The sequence below is a fragment of the Mytilus galloprovincialis genome, chromosome 2, assembly GCF_965363235.1.
Source record: "Mytilus galloprovincialis chromosome 2, xbMytGall1.hap1.1, whole genome shotgun sequence".
Lineage (NCBI taxonomy): Eukaryota > Metazoa > Mollusca > Bivalvia > Mytilida > Mytilidae > Mytilus > Mytilus galloprovincialis.
Genome location: NC_134839.1, coordinates 5,823,308 through 5,829,307, shown reverse-complemented (window position 1 = coordinate 5,829,307; position 6,000 = coordinate 5,823,308). Strand labels below are relative to the sequence as shown.

Here is a 6,000-nt window from a genome sequence, read left to right as displayed (position 1 = left end):
TCTTGCTTTTATGTCATATTTATTGTCAGAATTGCATCTTGTGTGGTTATCTTATAAGGTTTATGTTTTTAGCAAGACCTTATTAATATTTCTATTTGACAATACCATATTACATGTATTTGTATCTTGCTTGAGTCAAATCAGAACATATTGAACAAGAATTGAAAATTGGAACTCGTTATATTACTTTTGAGAAGATGGGTGGATGGATTGATGTTATGTGATCCAGTGGCAAGTTAAGTGCAGGAAGAGGACATGATACTCAGATATAAATACAATGTAATTAACCTATTGTGTATAGAACTAGACCAATAATGAGTTACTTTTTTAACATGCTAGTTCGCCACAAGGAGATAATCTACTATAAGACATGCCCCTCTACATGACCAGGTACCTTCAGACTGAACAGTCTATGTTATTTCTCCTTAATGATGTGTGCTGAGGGAATAATCAGAATACGACCACTTTTCCAGTCTTATTTCTCATAAATAAATTTCCAATCATGAGCCCATTGTTAGATATTTAATGGTTAAATAAATTTATTGACAGATTTCTTTTTTTTTTTGTATACATTAATCATGCTGCAATTTCATTCACTTGTAATGTGTGTATTGTGAATAGTAACTTAGGTCTGCATAACTCTTGTATTCTTTCCTATTTATATATAAACCTTAACTGCAGAGCGTATTTTACTAAAATAATATATGAAATTTGGTGTTACAATATCTAGGCATCCTGTTAACGGGAGTTGAAAGGGTGATATTTAAACTACATTACTCAGTATAGCATGTTCTCATGAAGAGTGATGACTTTCAGGAAACTCATGATTTGTAGTTCCTCAGAAAACTGTGATGGGTTTGAATCTTACAGACATACATACAGAGTACATTTTGTAAAAGTATAAAAATCTAAAGACTGATTTCCAACAGACTGATTAATGTCTGACGGAGGTCATTTGGTACATATATTTACCTTTTTGAATTTTTGAACATACATGGTTTGCTTATCAAAATTGATTTTTTTACTGAATAAAACAAGCTTAGAAACTCAATTTTTTTATTTTATATTCTTATCAACTGCAATAACCTCCATTGCAAATAGAATGAAATTCAAAAGAGTGTGGCTGTGGCCATTGATTGACAAATTAAATTCATCCATTGACTAGGACAATTTACGTGAACGTTTGTCTGTAACGACCACTGTTCACGACGTACCTACGGTCGACATTTAAACTGTGGAGTCACCAAAGGTTTCTCAACGCCTTTAATTATAAAATAATACGAAAAATTAATCAGAAATAACCTTTATGTTTTGATTTATATAATTGATATAAATCAAAACATCGTGTTATTTCTGATTAATTTTTCGAAATACTTTATTAAGGTGTTGAGAACCTTTGGTGACCCCATAGTTTAAGTGTCTTTAAAAAGTACATAGTGAGCAGTGGTCGTTACATACAAACGTTCACCTAAATTGTCCCAGTCAATGGGTGAATTTAATGTGTCAATCAATGGCCACAGCCACACTGTTTTGAATTTAATTCTACAATTAACAGTAATCTTAAGATTGAACAGCATAAAAGAGTAAAAAATGTGTTCTTCTCTCTCTCAATTTGATGTTTTAATCACTGTTTCATAATTCTCCTTCAATGTTATTTTCCACTGCTCTTCCAATGCATGTGATATATATCTTTGCCAACTTGTTTCTGGAAAGGAAAAAGTGGATTATAACATTTATCATTTTTGTTAAAGTCCAATAATAAGATCAAACATAGGTCAACCATGACATAATATGTCATGCATTGCTAAAGGTGGTATAACGTTAATTATACAAGGTTCATATTATACATGGAAAAAAATGAAAAAAAAAGAATGGAATAATGTTTGCTTTACCTACTTAAAAACAAATCAACCAATCAAAATGCTGGATTTCATGTTTCGAGCACGATTTTTTTGTGCTCCGAGCACTGAGAAAAGTTTTATGACTTCAGGGCCTGATCTAATACGATTTGGAGAAGAATTTCAGCGCCCAAAGTCTGGGTTCATGGCAAATTTCCATGTTTTCAATACGGGCTGCACTTCAACATTCTTATATAGTTTTGTTATAAATTAGGTCGTTAATTTTTCTACAATTAATTGTTTCATATATTGTTTATGTCTTGTTCTTTTTTAGCCGACAATACGGTATGGGTTTTCTCATTGTTGAAGTCTGCACAGACTCAGTTGTATATTATTGTTCACATCCACATCGTCTCAAATTTGGTGGATAGTTGTCTCATTGGCAATCCTTCAACTTTTCGTTATTTTATACACTATACAGTAGTTTAAAAATAAAAAAAAAGTATTCTTTTTGTGGAATTTTTCATTATTAGTACCTGTGGCAATTCTCATTATATTATCTTTTAAATATGTTATTCATTTTCAGAGAAGGAGATCTTTGTATATATTTCCTTCAGGTTCCTAAGTTAAACTATGTCCTGCTGTTACACTCATCTTTAGATCGGCACCAAAACATATATGTATTAACATTATTCGAGCACAATATCAATACAATCTGTGAAACAGTTAATTGAGAAGTTGTGTGTACGGATATGTACTTCCCATAGACGTCTTTGTTAACTTTAATGACATCTTTCAATTGTTGTAGAATTGTATTGCTGCCCTTTATTCTTTTGAATTTGCTCGTTGTTGGTTTGTTGTCCTATGAACACACAACAACATTTCATGTTATTGAAATAAAATAATAGGAAAAACTGCAAATACTTAAAAAAATCATAATTGAGTGTAAAGCTATACCTACCTTTCAAATTATTTCAATGTTCTACTATCACCTTTCATACCAGTTCTATCTCTATCTCGTATTTTATCTGTTCATAACAGTTTTTAGTGACTTTATTTTTCTCATAGACTAAGTCTGTGTGTTCTGGTGGGATCCATTTTTAGATGCCTATAACAATAGATACTGCATCAAATATTTTGCATGAATTTATAAAAAGTTGTTTTACCCAACATGCATTTTATGGTATTATTTATGGACGTAACCTTTTATAAATTGTCCTTTGAAAAAGTACATCATGAGATAAAGATTGAATCGATGATTTACAAAATGCTGGCAAGTGGTTCAGGAGCAATTGACACATACGTGGGACATAAGGACAAGATTTGTTCCATATGTGAACACATTATACTAAGATAATGTCACCAGTAGTGCAAGTCTATCATCATAAAGGATAATGTTTATGTGATACAGTAAAAACAGTAAAAACATCGACAGTAAAATTGTGCGGGATGTTTAATTTTCAACAAATGTGACAGTGAGATTGGTCACGTTTGATCGGAAGCCTCATATAGAAAGAGAGTGCCATGATCTCTGCAGATTAAGAACTATTCTTTGAGGGGCCGTGAGAAGTCGTCGGTGGCCTTTTGTCTGAACCTGCAGCAGGGCAAATTCCTGTCCCTTTTGAATATGCCTTCATTGTCTAGTGGCAGTCCAAGTTTCTTTTACCGTCTTTCACCCCAGATGACATCTATTACAGGACTTACCTATTGTACTTATTTAACAATTGTTTTGAACATGCATGTAATATGTGCCACTGGACATTAAGCAAATTTTTAATACGTTTATTTTATGAATATGTTATTTTTTTTAGGAATCTCAGTAGGATTATTTTTAACTATTGGGATAATCCTCTTGAAATAAAGATTTTTTATACAAAATATTGCTCAATAATTATGTGTCCGTTTATTTGTGTGTCGTTTCAATGTGTGGTCGCACTAATAGGGCGTCGAGCTATTGGGCAATCGGACCAATGTGGTGTCGGACTAAAGGGGCGTCGGAATGGTAGTGCTGCCCCCCCCCACAGAGCTCTACGGAGCTTTGAACCAGTATAAATTCAATCATTGACCAATAAAATAAATATATATCTAAAAAGTGTATGTACATGATCTCTTCATATAAATTTCACATGCAGTTTCGTTTGCAGTAAGAAAACGGAAGACAATATCGCTCCATACAGAAAGATTTAGAAGGCAAAAATAATTAAAATGTACAACTTGTAAAAGGGTCTGGATGTGGTTTCTTCATTTCTGTATTCTGTAATATTCTATACCATTTTTCACTATTTATTATAAATTTTGCCTGTTATTCTCTTTTCTTTATATTCAAGCACCACACTATTATCGATTACTCATTGCTGCTCTCTACTTCATAACAACAATGAGAATGATATGAAAGCCAGCCATTTTGAAGTTGCATTAACTCCGTGAAAAAAAGGACATTGGAAAATTGTTTCTTGGTCTATTCTCGCTTGCGTTTGAGGCAAAATGTATGTCTTTCTGTCTCTTTATAAAAGAATATATAACACAAATTTGCCGTCTTAAAACAAATATGTTGAACATTGCGTCTGTTATTTAATCTCTTTTAAACAGAAGGAAAAAACTAAAATTATATACAATCTACAGTTCTAAGTGTAAAAAATTATTAACTAAGTCTTATCTATATGTGCCTGTCTGAAGTCAGGAGCCTGTAATTCAGTGGTTGTCGTTTGTTGGTGTGTTACATATTCATTGTTCGTTCATTTTTTGTACATAAATAAGAACGTTAGTTTTCTTGATTGAATTGTTTGACATTTGTCATTTCGGGGCCTTTTATAGCTGACTATGCGATATGGCTGTGCTCATTATTGATATAACCGTATGGTGACCTATAGTTGTTAATTTCTGGTCATTTGGTCTCTTGTGGAGAGTTGTCTCGTGGCAATAATACAACATCTTTTTATAAACAAATATATATATCTAAATATAATGTTCTGTTTCCCCTTATGAACCTCGTTTGAACTAAATTCTTGAAGGGAAAGACAGTTTTTTTGGGGTATAGTCTAAATGTCAACAGAATACAGAATCAACATGCATATGAACCAAATGTAGATTTCAACACACTGAGAAAAACATCATACATTGACATTGTTAATATGCATGATGCTATCTGTGATGAAGCCCGAAGGTCTAGGGAGCCTGCAGTCCGAGATTACTCTGACGTCCTACGGCTGTTTTGCCAGACAAGCTGGGGCCGTGGGACGCCCAAGCTTGTCTGGCAAAACAGCCGTAGGACGTCAAAGTAATAAATCTCGTACTGGGGAGCCTGTAAAAGTAAATACAACATTCCATGTTCATGGAGGGATAAAAGTTTTATCCTTTGAACTTTAGAAGCAATCTCTATGACTCTATCAGACTTGCATTGTAAACGTTTTTATTGAATGCATTTTTTTAATAGTTTCACGAAGTGTGTATTTGTGTTCAGAAACTAATTATTGATTTAGCACTCCAAAAAGTGCATTGAAATAGGCCCAGTTTTTTTTCAAAAAAGAAGACAAAATATCCCGGCAAAATATATGATCTGACCAAATGTTCACAAAATAAAACTTGTGATGGATGAAGACATACATTTGTAAAACATACATGAACAAATAGCAATCCGTAGATGATTCGAAAATGATCTGCATCCATCTCTGACTTGTCGTAACAATCGTCTGTTTCTGTAACTTTAAGACTTTCTGCAAATGGCTGCAATATTTTCTCTGCTGTTGTCTCAAAATGTTGACGTTGATGTTATTATCGTAATCACAAAAGCGCGTCAATGTGGAACATACAATTGGCTATTGTAAAACGTTTATGTGATTGGATTTAGACATGACGTCATTCATTGTTTACAAACGTTATTTTTTCAACAGTTCAACAGTTCAAACTTCTCCTGGATTGAACGTAGATCAAGGTATAGTAGTACATTGAATATTTCAAAACTGAGAAAATTGTAGCATAATTTAAGTTAGCCAAAGTAGGAGAATACGCGTTACACAGTGACGAACCCCGGGGGTTCCGGGGGTTGGAGCACCAAATTATTTTGGACGTTCAATGCATTTGGGACATTTAGTTGGAAACCCCCTTTTTCCCTTTATCCCAATTGTTTGGAACCCTCTTTTAAAAAAATGGGGGGATCCGCCCC

At 33.3% G+C, this 6,000-nt stretch overlaps 1 long non-coding RNA gene across 1 annotated transcript; it reads right to left on the bottom strand.

Moving 5' to 3' along the window:
* Nucleotides 1–1,563: 1,563 nt before the first annotated feature.
* Nucleotides 1,564–5,593, bottom strand: LOC143062091 (uncharacterized). The gene is made up of 3 exons (XR_012974539.1): nt 5,457–5,593; nt 2,800–2,946; nt 1,564–1,705 (listed from the first exon to the last, which is right to left on the bottom strand). It is a non-coding gene; the product is annotated as an uncharacterized LOC143062091 (long non-coding RNA).
* Nucleotides 5,594–6,000: the final 407 nt, after the last annotated feature.